This window comes from Leuresthes tenuis, unplaced genomic scaffold (assembly GCF_036924035.1).
Source record: "Leuresthes tenuis unplaced genomic scaffold, fLeuTen1.0.hap1 SCAF_50, whole genome shotgun sequence".
Classification (NCBI taxonomy): Eukaryota; Metazoa; Chordata; class Actinopteri; order Atheriniformes; family Atherinopsidae; genus Leuresthes; species Leuresthes tenuis.
In genome coordinates this window covers 181,688-205,565 of record NW_027325404.1, presented here as the reverse complement: position 1 = coordinate 205,565, position 23,878 = coordinate 181,688, and the positions used below count along the sequence as shown (strand labels likewise).

At 43.1% G+C, this 23,878-nt stretch overlaps 6 non-coding genes across 6 annotated transcripts; 3 read left to right on the top strand and 3 right to left on the bottom strand.

Annotated features, from left to right (window-relative positions):
- The first annotated feature begins 207 nt into the window (after positions 1 to 207).
- LOC140285655 (U2 spliceosomal RNA) lies at positions 208 to 398 on the top strand. The gene has a single exon (XR_011910641.1). It is a non-coding gene; the product is annotated as a U2 spliceosomal RNA (small nuclear RNA).
- Positions 399 to 785: 387 nt separating this feature from the next.
- Positions 786 to 899, top strand: LOC140285707 (U5 spliceosomal RNA). Its single transcript, XR_011910687.1, has one exon. It is a non-coding gene; the product is annotated as a U5 spliceosomal RNA (small nuclear RNA).
- Positions 900 to 1,174: 275 nt separating this feature from the next.
- Positions 1,175 to 1,360, top strand: LOC140285687 (U2 spliceosomal RNA). Its single transcript, XR_011910670.1, has one exon. It is a non-coding gene; the product is annotated as a U2 spliceosomal RNA (small nuclear RNA).
- A 6,676-nt stretch (positions 1,361 to 8,036) lies between these two features.
- LOC140285669 (U2 spliceosomal RNA) lies at positions 8,037 to 8,224 on the bottom strand. Its single transcript, XR_011910653.1, has one exon. It is a non-coding gene; the product is annotated as a U2 spliceosomal RNA (small nuclear RNA).
- Positions 8,225 to 8,499: 275 nt separating this feature from the next.
- Positions 8,500 to 8,613, bottom strand: LOC140285658 (U5 spliceosomal RNA). Its single transcript, XR_011910643.1, has one exon. It is a non-coding gene; the product is annotated as a U5 spliceosomal RNA (small nuclear RNA).
- A 411-nt stretch (positions 8,614 to 9,024) lies between these two features.
- Positions 9,025 to 9,215, bottom strand: LOC140285660 (U2 spliceosomal RNA). The gene has a single exon (XR_011910645.1). It is a non-coding gene; the product is annotated as a U2 spliceosomal RNA (small nuclear RNA).
- Positions 9,216 to 23,878: the final 14,663 nt, after the last annotated feature.

Genomic DNA, 23,878 nt, shown 5'->3' with positions numbered 1-23,878 from the left:
GTTCGAAGCTGGAGTGCAAAGTTGTTGCTTGAATGGTGCTCGCTGGAGCGTGTGGTAGTGTAAAGTTATACCATTTAAAAGGGCTGAAGAGTGCTCAGTGCAGCGGGTGGGCGGAGGTGCAAAGTGACACTATGGCCATAAAAAGAACACCGCTACAAGTGCGCATTGTGCCAGGAAGGGCCCTCGGACGTGAACCAGTGGACAGTTATCGCTTCTCGGCCTTTTGGCTAAGATCAAGTGTAGTATCTGTTCTTATCAGTTTAATGTCTGATATGTCCTCTATGCGAGGACTACATATTAAATGGATTTTTATCAATAGGAGTTGAAAAAGGAGCTTGCTCCGTTCACTCCAAGCATCGACCCGGTACTGCAGTGCCGCTGGGAACGGTGCGCTCTCCTCTGCTCTTGTGAAAAAGCAAACAGCGGTGCAGGATGGAAGTTTCTTTTAATCTGCTGAGAAAAGAGAGTGAATGCGAAGCAGACTTTAACACGGCTCTGGGAGCGAGCCGAGTGCGGGCTAACCGGGACAATTGCTTGAAAGAAACGCGACACCGAATGAGCAGTCAGAACAAAGCCTCAATACGGTGTTCCTGTGTTGTTTGTGGCTGCCTTGTCTTTTGCACAGAGTAAAAGACAAGGCAGCCATCGAATAGGGCCCGATTGTTCCTACTTGGTCAGCCGAGGAGCAAGGGGGGGAGCAAGCGTCTCAACCAAGCAAAGCTCACCATGGGGAAGGTGGCTATGCCAACTAGCCTGATGCCATGCTCCCGCAGTGATGGATAATCGTACACTGGTTTCTCTTCATAATGTACAAGTCTTTCGCCTTTTACTAAAGACTTCCGTGGAGAGCAGCACTAATGAATTGTTTCTATTTTTGGCAGGCTTTACCTTTGCGGGTGAAGCCCTTTCTGTCTGTGCAAAAGAAATCTTGTTACTGTGCAGAGTGACTTCTCTGAGTAGAGTCGCCTTACTTGTTGCGACTGTGCCGATGTTGCTTGAATGGTGCTCGCTGGAGCGTGCGGTAGTGTAAAGTTATACCATTTAAAAGGGTTGAAGAGTGCTCAGTGCAGCGGGTGGGCGGAGGTGCAAAGTGACACTATGGCCATAAAAAGAACACCGCTACAAGTGCGCATTGTGCCAGGAAGGGCCCTCGGACGTGAACCAGTGGACAGATATCGCTTCTCGGCCTTTTGGCTAAGATCAAGTGTAGTATCTGTACTTATCAGTTTAATATGTGATATGTCTATGCAAGGACTACATATTAAATGGATTTTTATCAATAGGATTTGAAAAAGGAACGGTGCGCTCTCCTCTGCTCTTGTGAAAAAGCAAACAGCGGTGCAGGATGGAAGTTTCTTTTAATCTGCTGAGAAAAGAGAGTGAATGCGAAGCAGACTTTAACACGGCTCTGGTAGCGAGCCGAGTGCGGGCTAACCAGGAGAATTGCTTGAAAGATACGCGACACCGAATGAGCGGTCAGAACAAAATCTCAATACGGTGTTCTTGTGGTGTTTTTATAAAATGCGGTGTAAAAAAAGGTGTGAATGCCCCATAGAAAACTAAAAGGTGGAGCGGAAGTGTTCGGCTGCAAGAAGGTGTGAATGTCCGACTATATTTGGTGAAAAGCAGGTGAAGCAAGGTCTGAATGCCCAACCTTACATCATCAAAAGCGAGATAAGAGGTTTTTGGCTGCAAGAAGGCCATAGTTTGCCAAAAGCGGGTAAGGTGCGAATGATCGGCTAAATATCAACAAAAGTGGGGGCGGAGGTCTTCGGATGCAAGTGGGTGTGAATATCCCACCATACAAGTATGGTGGAGAGGAAGCTGTGAATGGCCGACCATAGTTTGCAAAAAGCGGGTGAGAAAAGGTGCGAATGTCCAACCATACATGATCAAAACAGGGAGCGGAGGTGTTTTGCTGCGACAAGGTGTGAATGTCCACCCATAATTAATGAAAAGCGGGCAACAAGTAGGTTCGAATGCCCAACCATACATCATCAAAAGCAGGAGTGGATGTGTTCGGCTACAAGAAGGTTTGAATGTCCGAGCATAGTTTGTAAAAAGCGGGTAAGAAAAGGTTCGAATGCCCGAACATACACCATCAAAAGAGGGAGCGGAGGTGTTCCGCTGAAAGACGGTGTGAATGTCCGACCATAGTTGGTAAAAAGCGGGTAAGAAAAGGTTCGAATGCCCGAATATATACCATCAAAACGGAAGCGGAGGTGTTCGGCTGTAAGAAGTTGTGAATGTCCGACCAAAGTTTGTAAAAAGCAGTTAAGAAAAGGTTCGAATATCCAACCAAACATAATCAAAAGTGGGAGCAGAGCTGTTCGACTGCAAGTAGGTGTGAATGTCCACCCATAATTCCTGAAAAATGGGTAAGAAAAGGTGCGAATGCCCAACCATACATCATCAAAAGAAGAAGTGGATGTGTTCTGCTACAAGAAGGTTTGAATATCCGACCATAGTTTGTAAAAAGTGGGTAAGAAAAAGTTCGAATGCCCGAACATACACCATCAAAAGAGGGAGCGGAGGTGTTCCGCTGTAAGATGCTGCGAATGTCCGACCATAGTTGGTAAAAAGCGGGTAAAAAAAGGTTAAAAAACCCGACTGTACACAATCAATAGCGGAAGCGGAGTTGTTCGGCTACAAGAAGGTGTGTAAGTCCACCAATAATTACTGAAAAATGGGTAAGAAAAGGTGTGAATGCCCAACTATACATCATCAAAAGCAGAAGTGGATGTGTTCGGCCACAAGAAGGTTTGAATGTCCGACCATAGTTTGTAAAAGGCGGGTAAGAAAAGGTTCGAATGCCCGTACATACATAATCAAAAGAGGGAGCGGAGGTGTTTCGCTGCAAGAAGGTGTGAATGTCCGAGCATAGTTTGTAAAAAGTGGGTGAGAAAAGGTTCGAATGCCAGAACATACACCATCAAAAGAGGGAGCGGAGGTGTTCCGCTGTAAGAAGGTGTGAATGTCCGACCATAGTTGGTAAAAAGCGGGTAAGAAAAGGTTCGAATGCCAAAATATACACCATCAAAAGCGGAAGCCGAGGTGTTCGGCTGCAAGTAGGTGTGAATGTCAGATCATAATTTGCAAAAAGCTGATGAGAAAGGTGTGAATGACCGACAATAATTGCTGAAAAATGTGTTAGAAAAGGTAAGAATGCCGGACCATTCATCATCAAAAGCGGGAGAAGAGGTGTTCGGCTGCAAGAAGCTGTGAATGTCCAGCCATAATTACTCAAAAACGGGTAAGAAAAGGTAGTATTGCCAGACCATAAATGATCAAAAAAGGGAGCGGAGGTTTTCCGCTGTAAGAAGGTGTGAATATCCGACCATAATTGGTAAAAAGCGGGTAAGAAAAGGTGCAAATGCCCGACAATGTATGATCAAAAGAGGGAGCGGAGGTTTTCGGCTGCAAGAAGGTCTAAATGTCCAACCATAATTTGTAAAAACCGGGGAAGAAAAGGCTCCGAAGCCCAACTATACACCATCAAAAGCGGGAGCGGAGGTGTTCAGCTGCAAGAAGGTCTGAATGTCCATCAATAATTGCTAGAAAACATGAAAAAAAAATTTCGAATATCCAACCGCACATGATCATAAGTGGGAGAAGAGGTGTTCAGCTGCAAGAAGGTGTGAATGTCCACCCATAATTCCTCAAAAATGGGTAAGAAAAGGTGCGAATGCCCAACCATACATCATCAAAAGAAGAAGTGGATGTGTTCTGCAACAAGAAGGTTTGAATGTCCGACCATAGTTTGTAAAAAGTGGGTAAGAAAAAGTTCGAATGCCCGAACATACACCATCAAAAGAGGGAGCGGAGGTGTTCCGCTGTAAGATGCTGCGAATGTCCGACCATAGTTGGTAAAAAGCGGGTAATAAAAGATTAAAAAAACCCGACTGTACACAATCAATAGCGGAAGCGGAGTTGTTCGGCTACAAGAAGGTGTGAAAGTCCACCAATAATTACTGAAAAATGGGTAAGAAAAGGTGTGAATGCCCAACTATACATCATCAAAAGCAGAAGTGGATGTGTTCGGCCACAAGAAGGTTTGAATGTCCGACCATAGTTTGTAAAAGGCGGGTAAGAAAAGGTTCGAATGCCCTTACATACACAAATGAAAAGAGGGAGCGGAGGTGTTTCGCTGCAAGAAGGTGTGAATGTCCAGCCATAATTACTCAAAAACGGGTAAGAAAAGGTAGTATTGCCAGACCATAAATGATCAAAAAAGGGAGCGGAGGTTTTCCGCTGTAAGAAGGTGTGAATATCCGACCATAATTGGTAAAAAGCGGGTAAGAAAAGGTGCAAATGCCCGACAATGTATGATCAAAAGAGGGAACAGAGGTTTTCGGCTGCAAGAAGGTCTAAATGTCCAACCATAATTTGTAAAAACCGGGGAAGAAAAGGCTCGGAAGCCCAACTATACACCATCAAAAGCGGGAGCGGAGGTGTTCAGCTGCAAGAAGGTCTGAATGTCCATCAATAATTGCTAGAAAACATGAAAAATTTTTTTCGAATATCCAACCGCACATGATCATAAGTGGGAGAGGAGGTGTTCAGCTGCAAGAAGGTGTGAATGTCCACCCATAATTCCTCAAAAATGGGTAAAAAAAAAGGTGCGAATGCCCAACCATACATCATCAAAAGCAGGACTGGATGTGTTCGGCTACAAGAAGGTTTGAATGTCCGAGCATAGTTTGTAAAAAGCGGGTAAGAAAAGGTTCGAATGCCCGAACATACACCATCAAAAGAGGGAGCGGAGGTGTTCCGCCATAAGAAGGTGTGAATGTCCGACCGTAGTTGGTTAAAATACCCGACTGTACACAATCAATAGCGGGAGCGAATGTGTTCGGCTACAAGAAGGTGTGAATGGCCGACCATTTTTTGTAAATAGCGGGTAAGAAAAGGTGCGAATGCCCGACAATGTATGATCAAAAGAGGGAGCGGAGGTTTTCGGCTAAAAGAAGGTCTGAATTTCCAACCATAATTTGTAAAAACCGGGGAAGAAAAGGCTCGAAAGCCCGACTATACACCATCAAAAGCGGCAGCAGAGGGGTTCAGCTGCAAGAAGGTCTGAATGTCCATCAATAATTGCTAGAAAAAATGAAAGAAAATTTTCGAATATAAAACCGCACATGATCATATGCGGGAGAGGAGGTGTTCAGCTGCAAGAAGGTGTGAATGTCCACCCATAATTCCTGAAAAATGGGTAAAAAAAGGTGCGAATGCCCAACCATACATCATCAAAAGCATGTGTGAATGTCAGATCATAATTTGCAAAAACCTGATTGTGTGCAGCTGAACACCTCTGCTCCCGCTTTTGATGGTGTATAGTCGGGCTTTCGAGGCTTTTCTTCAACGGTGTTTACAAATTATGGTTGGAAATTCAGACCTTGCAGCCGAACACCTCCGCTCCCTCTTTTGATCATACATTGTCGGGCATTCGCACCTTGTCTTACCCGCGTTTTACAAACCATGGTCGGACTTTCACACCTTCTTGTAGCTGAACAACTCCGCTCCCGCTATTGATTGTGTACAGTCGGGTATTTTAACCTTTTCTTACCCGCTTTTTACCAATTATGGTCGGACATTCACACCGTCTTACAGCGGAACACCTCCGCTCCCTCTTTTGATGGTGTATGTTCGGGCATTCAAACTTTTTCTTACCCACTTTTCACAAACTATGGTCGGACATTCAAACCTTCTTGTAGCAGAACACATCCACTTCTTCTTTTGATGATGTATGGTTGGGCATTCGCACCTTTTCTTACCCATTTTTCAGGAATTATGGGTGGACATTCACACCTACTTGCAGTCGAACAGCTCTGCTCCCACTTTTGATTATGTTTGGTTGGATATTCGCACCTTTTCTTAACTGCTTTTTACAAACTTTGGTCGGACGTTCACAACTTCTTACAGCCGAACACCTCCGCTTCCGCTTTTGATGGTATATATTCGGGCATTCGAACCTTTTCTTACCCGCTTTTTACCAACTATGGTCGGACATTCACACCGTCTTTCAGCGGAACACCTCCGCTCCCTCTTTTGATGGTGTATGTTCGGGCATTCGCACCTTTTATTACCCACTTTTTACAAACTATGGTCGTACATTCAAACCTTCTTGTAGCCGAAAACCTCCACTCCCTCTTTTGATCATACTTTGTCGGGCATTCGCACCTTTTCTTACCCGCTTTTTACAAACTATGCTCGGACATTCAAACCTTCTTGTAGCCAAACACATCCACTCCTGCTTTTGTTGATGTATGGTTGGGCATTCGAACCTACTTGTTGCCCGCTTTTCATTAATTATGGGTGGACATTCACACCTTGTCGCAGCCAAACACCTCCGCTCCCTGTTTTGATCATGTATGGTTGGACATTCGCACCTTTTCTCACCCGCTTTTTGCAAACTATGGTCGGCCATTCACAGCTTCCTCTCCACCATACTTGTATGGTGGGATATTCACACCCACTTGCATCCGAAGACCTCCGCCCCCACTTTTGTTGATATTTAGTCGGTCATTCACACCTTACCCGTTTTCTTGCCGCCAAACACCTCTGATCTCGCTTTTGATGATGTAAGATTGGGCATTCAGACCTTGCTTTTCCTGCTTTTCACCAACTATATATATAACATTCACACCTTCTTGCAGCCGAACACTTCCGCTCCACCTTTTAGGTATCTATCACACCTTTTTTTTCACCGCATTTTATAGATTATGGTTGGAAATTCTCAACCACTCATCCGAAGACCTCTCCTCCCGCTTTTGTTAATATATTTGAACTTTAGTCAGACATTCACACCTACTTGCAGCCGAACACCACCTCTCTAGCTTTTGATGATGTATGGTCCGGCATTCTTACCGTTTCTAACACATTTTTCAGCAATTGTGGTAGGACATTCACACCTTCTTGCAGCTGAACACCTCTCCCACTTATGATCATGTGCGGATTGATTTTCGAAAATTTTCTTTCATGTTTTCTAGCAATTAAAAATGGACATTTAGACCTTCTTGCAGCTGAACACCTCCGCTACCGCTTTTGATCATACATTGTCAGGCATTCGCACCTTGTCTTACCCGCTTTTTACAAAATTTAGTCGAACATTCACACCTTTTTGCAGCCGAACACAGTTTTTTGCAGCCGAATTTGGGCATTCGAACCTTTTCATACCCACTTTTTACCAACTATGGTCGGACATTCACACCGTCTTACAGCGGAACACCTCCGCTCCCTCTTTTGATGGTGTATGTTCGGGCATTCGAACCTTTTCTTACCCGCTTTTTACAAACTATGCTCGGACATTCAAACCTTCTTGTAGCCGAACACATCCACTCCTGCTTTTGATGATGTATGGTTGGGCATTCGAACCTACTTGTTGCCCGCTTTTCATTAATTATGGGTGGACATTCACACCTTGTCGCAGCCAAACACCTCCGCTCCCTGTTTTGATCATGTATGGTTGGACATTCGCACCTTTTCTTACCCGCTTTTTGCAAACTATGGTCGGCCATTCACAGCTTCCTCTCCACCATACTTGTATGGTGGGATATTCACACCCACTTGCATCCGAAGACCTCTGCCCCCACTTTTGTTGATATTTAGCCGATCATTCGCACCTTACCCGCTTTTGGCAAACTATGGCCTTCTTGCAGCCAAAAACCTCTGATCTCGCTTTTGATGATGTAAGGTTGGGCATTCAGACCTTGCTTCACCTGCTTTTCACCAAATATAGTCGGACATTCACACCTTCTTGCAGCCGAACACTTCCGCTCCACCTTTTAGTTTTCTATGGGGCATTCACACCTTTTTTTACACCGCATTTTATAAAAACACCACAGGAACACCGTATTGAGGCTTTGTTCTGACCGCTCATTCGGTGTCGCGTTTCTTTCAAGCAATTCTCCTGGTTAGCCCGCACTCGGCTCGCTCCCAGAGCCGTGTTAAAGTCTGCTTCGCATTCACTCTCTTTTCTCAGCAGATTAAAAGAAACTTCCATCCTGCACCGCTGTTTGCTTTTTCACAAGAGCAGAGGAGAGCGCACCGTTCCCAGCGGCACTGCAGTACCGGGTCGATGCTTGGAGTGAACGGAGCAAGCTCCTTTTTCAACTCCCATTGATAAAAATCCATTTAATATGTAGTCCTCGCATAGACATATCACATATTAAACTGATAAGTACAGATACTACACTTGATCTTAGCCAAAAGGCCGAGAAGCGATATCTGTCCACTGGTTCACGTCCGAGGGCCCTTCCTGGCACAATGCGCACTTGTAGCGGTGTTCGTTTTATGGCCATAGTGTCACTTTGCACCTCCGCCCACCCGCTGCACTGAGCACTCTTCAACCCTTTTAAATGGTATAACTTTACACTACCGCACGCTCCAGCGAGCACCATTCAAGCAACATCGGCACAGTCGCAACAAGTAAGGCGACTCTACTCAGAGAAGTCACTCTGCACAGTAACAAGATTTCTTTTGCACAGACAGAAAGGGCTTCACCCGCAAAGGTAAAGCCTGCCAAAAATAGAAACAATTCATTAGTGCTGCTCTCCACGGAAGTCTTTAGTAAAGGGCGAAGGACTTGTACATTATGAAGAGAAACCAGTGTACGATTATCCATCACTGCGGGAGCAGGGCATCAGGCTAGTTGGCATAGCCACCTTCCCCATGGTGAGCTTTGCTTGGTTGAGATGCTTGCTCCCCCCCCTTGCTCCTCGGCTGACCAAGTAGGAACAATCGGGCCCTATTTGATGGCTGCCTTGTCTTTTACTCTGTGCAAAAGACAAGGCAGCCACAAACAACACGGGAACACCGTATTGAGGCTTTGTTCTGACTGCTCATTCGGTGTCGCGTTTCTTTCAAGCAATTCTCCCGGTTAGCCCGCACTCGGCTCGCTCCCAGAGCCGTGTTAAAGTCTGCTTCGCATTCACTCTCTTTTCTCAGCAGATTAAAAGAAAGTTTCATCTTAGGCTCCCTGAAACTTCCATCCTGCACCGCTGTTTGCTTTTTCACAAGAGCAGAGGAGAGCGCACCGTTCCCAGCGGCACTGCAGTACCGGGTCGATGCTTGGAGTGAACGGAGCAAGCTCCTTTTTCAACTCCTATTGATAAAAATCCATTTAATATGTAGTCCTCGCATAGAGGACATATCAGACATTAAACTGATAAGAACAGATGTTACACTTGATCTTAGCCAAAAGGCCGAGAAGCGATAACTGTCCACTGGTTCACGTCCGAGGGCCCTTCCTGGCACAATGCGCACTTGTAGCGGTGTTCTTTTTATGGCCATAGTGTCACTTTGCACCTCCGCCCACCCGCTGCACTAAGCACTCTTCAGCCCTTTTAAATGGTATAACTTTACACTACCACACGCTCCAGTGAGCACCATTCAAGCAACAACTTTGCACTCCAGCTTCGAACATCGGCACAGTCGCAACAAGTAAGGCGACTCTACTCAGAGAAGTCACTCTGCACAGTAACAAGATTTCTTTTGCACAGACAGAAAGGGCTTCATCCGCAAAGGTAAAGCCTGCCAAAAATAGAAACAACTCATTAGTGCTGCTCAACGTTGTACTTTGCAGTAAAAGAAAGAGCAAATCTAAAGTTTCAGGAATCCGAGAATAAGCTTACTTTCATGAGTTCTTCACGATTTCGGATTTTGCTATAAAATGAATTCCTTCACTCAAACTAAATTAAAACTGCTAAACCGCTAATCTGTTACATACAAGGCAGATGTCAAATTCACCGAAATAGGATCTAAGGGTATTTGGCTTATCGAGCTGTAGCAGCTTCGGTAAAAGAGTATAAGTTGAAGAGTTTGTGAATAAAGGTGTGCGCACACATAGTGAGTTGTAGGAAAATAGGCAGGGAGCAATGCCGGCTGGTGTATATGTTCTTGTATGTTGTCTGACTGTTTGATTTGAATGTGTTGTGTAAGTGTCCTGTTGAATGTTACATGTTTGGGCTTTGACACGCTTCACTGTGGTTGTTAACTGTGTGGTGTGTCCTGAAATGTTATATGTTTGGGCTGTGTGACATGCTTAATGCTTTTCAGTAGCAACCCACTTATTCATATATAGCAACTGACAACATAAGAAGTCCGGACATACTTTGATAGTAGTTGTAGAAGTATCCTTATTGATAATAGATAAACTAATTCATAGTGATAGAACAGTAGATGAACAGGTGCCTGCACATGTCTCATGAAAATAAAATGGGTGTATGATTGCTGACGGCAGAGCAATACTGCCAAACTTATGAGTTCTTGTGGCAAACTTGATTCAGTGTCTTGACGTGTATACGCTGTTTCGCTGACTTGTCACAAGAAACAAAGTGTGTTTGATAAGATCCGACCATTTTATTATTGGAGGATCAGTATGTATGGATTCTGATGTGACTGATAAACCCATTCGTATCTTAAGCATAATCTAATACGTGAGACAACGCCCTGGCACACAATCAAAAAAAAAAGAGAGAGAGCGGTTTTGTGTCCCCACAGTCCTTTCTGATTTGGTGTGTGTGCTCACAGTGCAGAGTGTAGAGAAAAGAGAGAAAAGAAAGCCGTTTTGGTGTCACGGGTGTTGTGACTTACACACATACATTTCTGAATTGAGAAAAGAAATTATTTTAGAGAAAGCACTAGAGTTTAGATCCCACATTTGTTGATAGGCATTCATTTAATTTTTCTTTTAATCAGTTTTAAAGTGAATACTAACTGAGAAATGAAAAAGGTGAAGAGTTTAGAAGCTTGGTTCAAGAGCAAAACTTGGTTTATGATCAGCTGAGTCTCTAAACAGAACAGCAATGGGCTTCATCGAACATTTAAAAAAGATTCAGATTGTTAGAATATCCAGAATTTATAGGAATGGTGGTGATTACTCTTATTTTCTAGAATGGAAATAACTGCACCATGTCTGTTTTATGAATTTAAGGGGCTAAAAAGTTTTGTTCTCATTTTTCTATGATTAACCGAATGTATGTGAGAGTCCAAACAGACAGAAGGGTTACGGCCGAGCGCTGGACCTTCCAAAAAAGATGAGACAGGCTGGACCTGTGCCATACTAGTTAAGACCTGCCTGTGGATAACAGGTTCTTTAAACTCTCACACACACAAACTCACACACGTTCACACACATACACCCATACACACACACATTCTTGAACTTGCTGCAAGATTAAACATTTGCATTAACTGACTCCAGCAACTCTGAGTCTCATTGAGAGACTTTTCTCAACAATTGGGTCCTCAAACCAGATCTCAACGTTTTTTCCGCTTTCCAGGGTCGGAGCTGAAACCGTGCACGGGGGAGTCCAGTACTCCTAATGAAAGACCCCCTGCTGAATTGCGGTAATTAGGGGCCAGTGTCCACTGAAAGGGGGAAAAAGGGACGAGATCGTACTTTTGAATCAATGGCCAGAAGCCATTGGCAGTGCAGGCATCAACAATAATGGTGTTATTTCACCCATTAACACTTAAGGTACCTCATGCAGTGGCTGTGATATGGTTACTTAACAAAATATCTTTACCAGACATCTCTCCTACATAAGAGTTCTTCTTTCACAGCCACACCTTGTTGTCGAGAGATGTGCTACACTTAATCCATCCACACTGCTACCTACCCCACAGATGGAAAGCCTCATGATTGCATGTCAGAAATAACCATCAGTGTTTTACCCAGGCCAGACTTAACTGATATACGTTATGAAAATGCAGAAATAACTATATTTATTCAACAGGTCAAGCAAAAAACCCTGATGGCACAAATGCTACAGGATTTGCAGTAGTAACAGAAACTGAAGTTTTCTTAAAACAACCACTACCAAAAAATTACTCTGTTCAAGCAGTCGAATTGGTAGCTTTAACTGAAGCTTGTAAATTAAATAACAAAAAGGTTGTTAACGTTTACACTGACAGTCAGTATGCCTTCTCAACTGTACATGTGTTAACACAGCATTGGAAAAACAGGTATGTTGACATCCACAGCTAAATGTATAAACTACAAATATTTTAGCATTATTAGATGTTATTCAATTGCCATCTACAATAGACTCGTATGAATGACCGGAAGGAAAACCATACTGCCAAAGAATTTGTTTAAATATGCTGCAGTATTGAGCCACGGACCATGTCATGTCTCAACAGGAGGGATGGAAGCAATAATGAACAAGGTTTTTACAGCATATGGTTTTACTAATTATTGAATTTTTTTTTTTAGAATAAATAAATGAATAAAGTTTTGTCTAGCAGGTCAAATATGTGCAAAATACATTCCACAGGGCAATCTAAGACCAAAACGAAGATAATTCCCTAAGCCAGTGTATCTTTTTCAACATATTTGTTTGGATTTCATTATTTCATTATTGTGTAGATTTCATTGAACTAAATTAATGTTAAGGGAAACGATTCTGCTCAGTGACAACAGAGGTTTTTACCAAATGGTCTGAAATATTTCCATGTGCACAAGCAGATGCACTCTCAGTAGCAAAATCACGCGTAAAATAACTCATTTCTAGATTTGAAATTCCTGAAAAGATCTTCAGTGATAATTTTACACACTTTGTAAACTATGTCATCTCACTGATGGCAAAGAACTTAAAATAGATCTTAGAAACCACTGTGATATAGAAGGTTTCGCTATCACATTGGAATTGTTTTACTATTTACATATGCATGTGCAGTGAAGAATTGCTTGCTGCTGATAAATGCAAAGAAGAACAGCTTACACATAGATGCTCACATATAGGCTGCTGAATGCAATGAAGACCTGCTTATCCAGTAAAGTTCAATGTCAATGTGTAATATTCAATTAGGATTTGCAAAACAGTGAAGTTAAACAATGAATGGGTCCATAGTCGGTATGAGAAGACTACAGGAATATTTACCTGGGTGTACGTTCAAACAGAGATGAGAAAATTGCGATAAATTATTGTTTGTTTGTTTGTTAGTATGTATATGAATGTTATGTGTATAAACTGTGTTGAGTTGTAGTTACTCAGTAGTGTCTCAGTGAAACAACCGACGGGGGAAGCCTTGCGGTGACAACAAAAGCAGTGTTTTACTGATCAGTCAAGTTGCTCCAGTGTACTCCATACAAACTGGTTGGCTACTGAAGGGATAGAAAATGGGGAATACTTGTTTTAAAGCAAACAAGGAATTAGATGGGAAAAATACATGTTTTAACGGGACCCAGACAATATTATATAGATGTCGCCACTGAAGTAAAGAACATTTACGTGGGATGGTGTGAGGGTCCTCGTTTGGCTGACGTTCGCCGATATGCTCGCCATGCTCAGAACCAAGTTGAGACGCGTAAGACAACCAAAAGGGACAAGTGTGAAAAGGAGCTGCATTTGGCAACCATGACCATGTATTACGCAGTTGGTGTAAACAGAGGACGAGGCCGAAGTCGAAGACGTGGACGTGTGGGAGAGGAGGTCGAAATGGGCCACGCCAGAGCTATGATCCGAATATTTGTTTTTACTGTGGCCAGACTGGACACTGGAAGAAGGACTGTCCACAGCTAAAAAGTGATGAAATTGGGCAAAAGGCTGACTGAGGGTGGGAGGCAGGTTCTGGACGTCACGCGGCAGCGGAGCCTCCACTAATGGGTGATAGCACAAACACACTCACACATTTTTCCTGCTCTGTGTAGTGAAGAAACGCTTGCCGACTGTGATTCACGTAGTAAAGTTTTGCATGCTATTTCCGTCCCAGAGCAAAGATATTTCTCTCAGAATATAGGAACTTATGTTCATCAGTAGTGACGTCAGGGGAGTTTGATTGTCCTCCAAAGTTAAGTGGAAACCACGTTTACTGTATGTCTGCATCAGGCCAGGTTGTGAAGGAGAAAATGACAATGCCCATTGCGTGTTGTCACTCCCGATGAGCTCTCCTTCAAACACTCATTTTTGTTATCAGAGTTGTGTCCCATTAACCTGATGGGCTGTGATCTCATGTGTAAATTAGGCATTATTTTAACTTCTACACTAGAGGGTGTTAAGGTTATGTTACAGCCTGACAAAGTTTTCACAGCAGTGCAGTTTGATTCATCGGCACTTACATATGCTTATGAGTGGAAACTTCCCAGCTCTCCTTTTTCACAACAACTAGTGGAAGAAGCAAAAGTGTTAGTTTCACCCCTTTCTGATTTCATGCAACCTACTGATTTGCACTGCACATCACACATTTCTTTGGGGCCTGACAATGACTATGAGAAGAAGTGAAAAAATATGTGCGCCTACTTTATTGGCTGTGTCGCTCACTCCAGAGCACTTCGATTTTTTTAATGTTTGTGGTACTCGCCCTCACATTTCCTTGGCCAAACGTACACACTGGCAGTGACAAGGTGTGGGAGAGTTTGTTGCTACATGTCAGAAAGAAATGGAGTGGACTGTTTCACCTGCTGATCCAAATTTGATGTTTTCTGAACGATTGTCAGCATACAAAAAAACATTTTTGAGTACAATGCATTGTCAAAGAACTGTGGACTTAATTCCTACCACAGAATCACATTTTGAAGCATGTTTTTTTATCTGAAACAGATTTGTCTTCGATACTCATGTTGGCTGAAGTGCCCAATGATCTTTGGGCTAAGAGCAAATATGATGTGTACAGTTTTGTACAGGACCTCCAAGCGGTGAATGCTGCAGTTCAGCCACATGCTCCTACTGTGCCCAACCCACACACTATTTTGTCTCAAATTACATCAGATGCACAGTTTTTCTCAGTGGTTGACTTGTCGCCAGTGCACCCTGATAGCCCATTTTGGTTTGCTTTTTAGTTTGAAGGGAGATCTTGGACTTTTACCCGGTTATGCCAGGGGTACTGTGAAAGTCCCACTATTTACAATGCTGCCCTCAAAGCTAGTCTGGATTAACTTCAATCAACCACAGGCTCTGCTCTTTTGCAGTATGTGGATGACATCCTTTTATGTAGTCCATCTAAACAACAGTGTGAAAAAGACCAAATGACTCAAATAACTTTCTTGCTTTCAAAATTTTTCCTCTAGTGACGCTGACTTAGAGAGGGATGAAGATAATCATGTTTAATTGTTCATGTTTTGATTGTTTATCATTGGACCCTTTATTACTATGATGCCTGCATTTTAAACTCACGTTGTGTGCAAATGCAGGCTGATGTTTTACAGATAAAGTTATTATTTTCCTTGTTTCTTTTGGGTTGATTAATATAATGGTATTATTATAATCAAAAGGGAGGAATGTAATGGAAAATAATTCTTATATGCATTGTATTGAGTGTTACTGTGTATAACCTGCAAATGACCGAGCTGCAAGGTACCACCCTGCCCTGTTTTCTTAAATTCCTCTTTACAATGGTGGGCTTGTTATAATGAGATAGCTGCACTTTAGGGGGGACAGGGTTAGGCTGGTATTTACGAGTGTGTCTGGGTAACCTCAACTGATGGTTGGGGAGGAAAGTTAGAAGAACAATCAATTATACCCAAAAACAGATGACGTGATGAGCGGGCAATATAACTGTGTGTTTTTGCTTCAGTGGTCAGAGCAACTCTGTATTCTGTACTGTGTTGTTCTCTCTTGCAAGATATTATTATTAAAGCCTCTTATCTCCTCACAAGAAAATAACTGACTCCCCAAATGCAAGTGTCAGGACAAATGATCAAACTTCTCCAAGCTTCAGTCTGCAGAGAAGTACAAGACAGGGTTGCTCACTTTCTCCCTCACTTTTTTGCTATTTTCATCAAACCTTTAGCAGCTGCTATCAGACAAGATAGAAATATTAAAGACATCCAACCCCAAAATATTGAGCATAAAATAAGTCTTTATGCTGATGATGTATTACTTTTCCTTCAGAACTCACAGACGTCTCTCACTCACACGATCACACTCATAAATAAATTCTCAGCACTTTCTGACTACTCTATCAATTGGTCTAAGACCACAGTTCTGCCCATTAACTGTAGGGTCCAGAATATACCTGCGATCACTTTACAGTCAGGAAATATTAGATATTTAGGCATAAACATTTCCTCCAGGCTCTCAGAGCTAACAAAGCTAATTTATGTGCAATTATTAAAGACAGTAGAGGACAATCTCTCTCGTTAGAAGTCCTTACCTATATCACTTATGGAGAGAGTTACAACCATTAAAATGATGATACTACCAAAAGTTAACTATTTGTTCTCAATGATCCCCATAAAACCAACCTGCTACTTGGTTTAAGTCACTAGATTCATGCATCTCCAAATTTCTGTGGAAAAACAAACCACCACGTATTAGTTTAAAAACCCTACAGAAGACCAAGGACAGTGGTGGATTAGATTTACCTAATTTTCAGCACTATTCCTTAGCCAATAGGTTACGGTATATATCAAAATGGTTTAAACCTAGCCCAATAGATGAACATGGATAAATATAGAACAAGCATTGTGTGATAATCTGGAAATCTCTGACCTGCCACTTATTAGTCAAAACGTAAAAAATCACAAATGTTTCAAAAGCATTAACATCAGCACCTCTCTGACAGCCTGGTGGGAATTTCTTAAAATAACAAAGTCTTCACTTGTCCCGTGTAAGCTTACACCCATCTGGAACAATCCTGACATCCTGCAAAACAAAAAAATGCTAAACTTTACTCTGTGGAAGATCAAAAGAATCAAACATCTGGAACATATAATCCAAAATGGGCATTTTATTTCATTTGATGAGCTCATATCACAACATGAGATAGGCAGCAATAAATTCCTAGAATATCAACAACTTAAGTCTATAATAACAAAGAAATATATCCTCCACCAACCAGACTTACAACTCCCGATTAGGGTAGCAGAATTTCTAAGCATCTGCACCCCAAAACTACTATCAAAAATATATAAATTATTGTCTAAGATAGATGACACAATGTCTCTACCGTCCTCAAAATGGGAGGCAGATTTATCCATCAGTTCTAGTCATAGCTTCTGGCCACAAATATGTTTGAACACCTTCAGAATGACTCAAAATCCTAATTTACAGCTCATACAATACAAAATTCTTCATAGAACACACTATACAGGACAAAGGATGTTCAGGATGGGTCTAACACACTCAAACATCTGCTCACATTGCACAGATAACACACCTGATGATTTTGCACACGCTTTGTGGTTTTGTGCGCCTGTCCAGAAGTTCTGGCTTGAAGTCTGTGCGGACCTATCAACATGACTAAAGTGTAGCATTCCTGCATGCCCCACACTGTGCATACTGGGTGACTTAGACAACATCAACGTGGAATTTAGCTTAGCACACATGATCCTCACAGTGTTATGTATAGCAAAGAAAACTATTCTCATGAACTGGAAAGCGAAGAACAATCTGTGTATTAACCAGTTTAGAAATCGCTCTGGGCGGTTGGGTGTGTGCTGGGGGGAGCTGTGTGGCTTCGGGCGTCTGGTGGTCTCTCGGGTCGTGGGGACCGGGTTGGTCATTGCTGGGGGGGACTGTGTGTCGGGCTTGGAGGGCAGTTTTGGGGGCTTGCGGGTTGGGTTGTCTTGCGGTGTGGGGCGGGGTCCCTTAGGGGCCTTGGGGTGGTGGCTGCTGGCTCTGTACCGGGTGACCGGGCCGCTCTGGCGTGGGTGGTGGGGCTGGGCCTTGACCTGGTGGCTTGCCGCTGCCTTGTGCCCGGGGCGGGGCCCTGCCTGTGCCTGGGGGGTCTGGGTTGCCCTGGACATGCCACAGTATGCGTGGGTTGGTGCAGGTCCTGGTGCCGGGCTTGTTGCTCTGGGAACTCGAAGGTGTCCGCAGGTGGTTGGTTTTTTTAGGGTGTTGGGGCGTGCGGTGAGGGGGAGGGGGTCTGTGTGGGGGTGTGCTTTTCCCCTATTGGGAGGGGCCTGGGGGGGCCTGGGTGATGGTGGGTGTCAGGCCCGGGCTGCTGCGACTGGTGTAATAAGAATAAGCTTCTTTTCACGAGTTCTACACAATTCCGGATTTTGATATAAAATTAATTCCTTCACTCAAACCAAGTTAAAACTGCTTTGTCCTTCATATTTATCCATGTCTAAATAGCTTTAAACAAAAAAGAACGTTGTACTTTGCAGGATAGGAAAGAACAACACTAAACCTTTAGGAATCCGAGAATAAGCTTATTTTCACGAGTTCTACACAATTTCAGATTTTGTTATAAAATGAATTCCTTCACTCAAACCAAGTTAAAACTACTTTGTCCTTCATATTTTTGCATGTCTAAATAGGTTTCAGGCATAAAATTCTTCATATTACCCTGTTTGTGAAAGAAGCATACTTGTGATGGAGCAATACACTCCTTTTGGGTAACCTAAACTGATGGTTGGGGAGGAAAGTTAGAAGAACAATCAACTATCAACCAAAGACAGATGACGTGATGAGCGGGCAATATAACTGTGTGTTTTTACTTCAGTGGTCAGTGCAACTCTGTATTCTGTACTGTGCTGTTCTCTCTTTCAAGATATTATTATTAAAGCCTCTTATCTCCTCAGAAGAAAATAACTGACTCTGTGCGTTACTAAATTTCCACCACAATTTTGGCGTCACGAACAGGATCCCTCGACTGGTGTCTCTGGACCGGATCGCAGTGCATGGCCAGCCTGGACTGAAGTAGCTGTTCCAGCCTCATACCTCCAAGGCCTTTTCTGAGAGAGAGGACTGGCAGGTCCTTTTCCTGAATACCAGCGCTGGGATCATTTTTGAAATATGATAGTCTGAGACGATAGGACTGCTTTTTAGTTTTTATTTGAATAAAAGAGGGTTTCCCGGTTGTGTCATTAGTGAGACAGAGATTTCATGGGTAAGTGAAACTTTTGAAGCAGTCCGAAGAAGTGTGAAGTACTCCGAAGAAGTGTGAGTACAGATTAAGGTCCTCATTGGAGACGTCCTTTGAGTGAAGGAATATATTTCCCCATTCCAAGTCTGAGAATGGGAAACAGTAGGTCTCAGACTTTTGACCCTACCGGGGGACCTGAGCATGATGAAATGAAAAAGACATATGGTCCAGAGGTTTTCCACCTGAAGGTTCTTTTAGTATGTTAGAAATAAGAAAGTTTTGCAAATATGAGAAAGAGATGAAGCAAAAAAAAGAAAATTAAGTTTAAATAAGAAGTAAGAAAGGTATAGAATTTTGGAAAAAATAAAGTGTATTAAGAGAAAGAAAGGAAAATGTTAAACAAATGCCATGACGGAATGATGATAATAATTTAGTATTAGCTGTGCCGGATCCAGACCTGGACTCCTGCCCTCCACGACGCCTGCAACAACAACAGCCAGCCCTGCCACAAGCCTCTGGCTCTCGGAAAGAAGGGACTTCTTCCATCCTCCCTCGGGAAGAAATTCCATCATTCTCACAACATCAGTTACATAGGTCTGATGATGAGGAAAAGGAAGACGTTTGGTTCTCCAGCGTACCTGCCCAAGAACTTTTAACGCAAGTGACAAGAATCCTTTACCCACAATCTGGACTTCAGAGATCTAAACTTGAGAAAAAACAAAACCAGATTCAAACCATGCCTATGGTTAAAGTTGCAGTTCCCACTGGACCATTACTGGTTTATCGACCCTGGACTGAGACTGACATCATGGAAGCATAACAATGCTTACCAGATCCAGAGATTTCTGGACCCCATTTTGCTGACGAGTTGCGAGATTTCTGCGCACAATTCTGCCTGACTGGGGTTGAATTGCGTCGCATATTGGCAAAAAAGTTCAAACTGACCGACCTCTGCAAAATAGAGGCCAGTATGCTACAACTGGATTTGCGACCTACCAACAGTGAACGAGGACATAATGATAACGCTCAATATGAAGCAGCCATCCAAAGACTGTGTCAAGCCATCACCACTCAATTTCCAACCAAAATCAATATGTCCCACATTTACACCTGCAAACAGAAACCTGGTGAAGGGACTGATGATTTTGTACACCGCATCCTTGAGAAAGTCAGCAAGCACAGCGGTCATCAGAGACCAAGGGATTTGGGTAATGAATCAGGACCATGGGAGAGTATTGCATGCAATGGAATGTCCGACCATAGTTGGTAAAAAGCGGGTAAGAAAAGGTTAAAATACCCGACTGTACACAATCAATAGTGGGAGCGTATGTGTTCGGCTACAAGAAGGTGTGAAAGTCCGACCATGGTTTGTAAAAAGCGGGTAAGAAAAGGTGCAAATGCCCGACAATGTATGATCAAAAGAGGGAGCGGAGGTTTTCGGCTGCAAGAAGGTCTGAATGTCCAACCATAATTTTTTTAAAAACGGGGAAGAAAATAATCGAAAGCCCGACTATACACCATCAAAAGCGGGAGCGGAGGTGTTCAGCTGCAAGAAGGTCTGAATGTCCATCAAAAATTGCTAGAAAACATGAAAGAAAATTTTCGAATATCAAACCGCACATGATCATAAGCGGGAGAGGAGGTGTTCAGCTGCAGGAAGGTTTGAATGTCCATAATTCCTGAAAAATGAAAAATTCCTGAAAAATGGGTAAGAAAAGGTGTGAATGTCCAACTATACATCATCAAAAGCAGGTGTGAATGTTAGATCATAATTTGCAAAAAGCTGATGAGAAAGGGTGAGAATGCCCAACTATACACCATCAAATGCAGGAGCGGAGGTGTTCAGCTGTAAGGAGGTATGAATCTCCGACCATAATTGCTGAAAAATGTGTTAGAAAAGGTAAGAATGCCGGACCATACATCATCAAAAGCGGGAGAGGTGGTGTTCGGCTGCAAGTAGGTGTGAATGTCCAGCCATAATTACTCACAAACGGGTAAGAAAAGGTAGTATTGCCAGACCATACATGATCAAAACAGGGAGCGGAGGTGGTTCGGCTGCAAGAAGGTGTGAATGTCCGACTAAAGTTCAAATATATTAACAAAAGCGGAAGGAGAGGTCTTCGGATGAGAGTGGTTGAGAATTTCCAACCATAATCTATAAAATGCGGTGAAAAAAAAGGTGTGATAGAACACTAAAAGGTGGAGCGGAAGTGTTCGGCTGCAAGAAGGTGTGAATGTCCGACTATATTTGGTGAAAAGCAGGTGAAGCAAGGTCTGAATGCCCAACCTTACATCATGAAAAGCGAGATCAGAGGTGTTTGGCTGAGAGAAGGCCACAGTCTGCGATGCAATAATTAAAGGCCTCATGCCAGATGTCGCCACTGAAGTAAAGAACATTTACGTGGGATGGTTTTTGGCATTTGGCAGCCATGACCATGTATTACGCAGTTGGTGTAAACAGAGGACGAGGCCGAAGTCGAAGACGTGGACGTGTGGGAGAGGAGGTCGAAATGGGCCACGCCAGAGCTATGATCCGAATATTTGTTTTTACTGTGGCCAGACTGGACACTGGAAGAAGGACTGTCCACAGCTGAAAAGTGATGAAATTGGGCAAAAGACTGACTGAGGGTGGGAGGCAGGTTCTGGACGTCACGCGGCAGCGGAGCCTCCACTAATGGGTGATAGCACAAACACACTCACACATTTTTCCTGCTCTGTGTAGTGAAGAAACGCTTGCCGAATATGATTCACGTAGTAAAGTTTTGCATGCTATTTCCGTCCTAGAGCAAAGATATTTCTCTCAGAATATAGGAACTTATGTTCATCAGTAGTGACGTCAGGGGAGTTTGATTGTCCTCCAAAGTTAAGTGGAAACCACGTTTACTGTATGTCTGCATCAGGCCAGGTTGTGAAGGAGAAAATGACAATGCCCATTGCGTGTTGTCACTCCGGATGAGCTCTCCTTCAAACACTCATTTTTGTTATCAGAGTTGTGTCCCATTAACCTGATGGGCTGTGATCTCATGTGTAAATTAGGCATTATTTTAACTTCTACACCAGAGGGTGTTAAGGTTATGTTACAGCCTGACAAAGTTTTCACAGCAGTGCAGTTTGATTCATCGGCACTTACATATGCTTATGAGTGGAAACTTCCCAGCTCTCCTTTTTCACAACAACTAGTGGAAGAAGCAAAAGTGTTAGTTTCACCCCTTTCTGATTTCATGCAACCTACTGATTTGCACTGCACATCACACATTTCTTTGGGGCCTGACAATGACTATGAGAAGAAGTGAAAAAATATGTGCGCCTACTTTATTGGCTGTGTCGCTCACTCCAGAGCACTTCGATTTTTTTAATGTTTGTGGTACTCGCCCTCACATTTCCTTGGCCAAATGTACACACTGGCAGTGTCAAGGTGTGGGAGAGTTTGTTGCTACATGTCAGAAATAAATGGAGTGGACCGTTTCACCTGCTGATCCAAATTTGATGTTTTCTGAACGATTGTCAGCATACAAAAAAACATTTTTGAGTACAATGCATTGTCAAAGAACTGTGGACTTAATTCCTACCACAGAATCACATTTTGAAGCATGTTTTTTATCTGAAACAGATTTGTCTTCGATACCCATGTTGGCTGAAGTATCCAATGATCTTTGGGCTAAGAGCAAATATGATGTGGGGTTGATAAAAGGCTGTGAACCAGTAATTGTCACCCCTAAATCAGACTTTTGTCCATGTAAAAAACAATACCCTTTTAAACCTGAAGCAATTAAAGGGATTAAACCTGTTTTTCAATCTTTTCAGAAAACAGGCGTTATTGTTCCTTTTGAAAATTCACCTGTGCTTACTCCATTGTTTCCTGTTAAAAAGATTAAAGATGCTGGCCAGCCAGATGAATGGCGTTTTGTACAGGACCTCCAAGCGGTGAATGCTGCAGTTCAGCCACATGCTCCTACTGTGCCCAACCCACACACTATTTTGTCTCAAATTACATCAGATGCACAGTTTTTCTCAGTGGTTGACTTGTCGCCAGTGCACCCTGATAGCCCATTTTGGTTTGCTTTTTAGTTTGAAGGGAGATCTTGGACTTTTACCCGGTTATGCCAGGGGTACTGTGAAAGTCCCACTATTTACAATGCTGCCCTCAAAGCTAGTCTGGATTAACTTCAATCAACCACAGGCTCTGCTCTTTTGCAGTATGTGGATGACATCCTTTTATGTAGTCCATCTAAACAACAGTGTGAAAAAGACAGTGAATCTGTTGAAACATCTTCATTCTTATGGCCATAAAGCCAGCCTTTCTAATTTACAGTTTGTACAGGACGAAGTCACCTTTTTGGGTCATGTGATTTCTAAGGATGGGCGCTCACTTTCTCCTAAACGTGTTGCTGCAGTTCAGATCATTCCTAAACCGGTTACTAAAAAACAGCTTATGTCATTCTTAGGTATAACATCTTACTGCAGGAACTTTATTCCTAACTACTCTTTTCTCGAAGCTCTCTTAGGTGCTCTTATCCATGGTAAAGGCCTCCAGTCAGCTGATCGTGTTCCATGGACTCCTGAGGCTGAATCAGCCTTTAGTCAGCTTAAGCTGGCTCTTCAAACAGCACCAACACTTGGCATTCCAGATCCTCATAAACCTTTCATACAGGCAGTTGATGAGAAGCATGACATCTGTTCTTATGCAGGAACATGGGGCAGGCAAAGGCCAGTGGCTCATTTCTCAGCAAAACTGGACTCTGTGGCTGCAGGCCTGCCTGGTTGTCTTCGTGTTGTTGCAGCTGCAGAGAAAGCTGTCCTGGCCTCCCAAGATATTGTGGGCTACGCTAATTTGACTGTTTTGGTTCCTCATGCTATTGCCATTATTCTTCTCGAGCAGAAAACTTCACATCTTTCAACTGCTCGTTGGCTCAGATACACCTCTGTGATATGCCAAATGTCACTGTTAAACGTTGTACTGTTCTGAATCCTGCTACTTTGCTTCCGACTCCTGAGGATGGGGAGCCTCATGACTGTGAAGCTGTTTTGGAACAAGTTTGTACACCCCGACCTGATCTTTTAGAGACTCCTCTTCCAAACTCTGACATGATTCTTTTTGTAGATGGATCAGCTTTGCGTGATC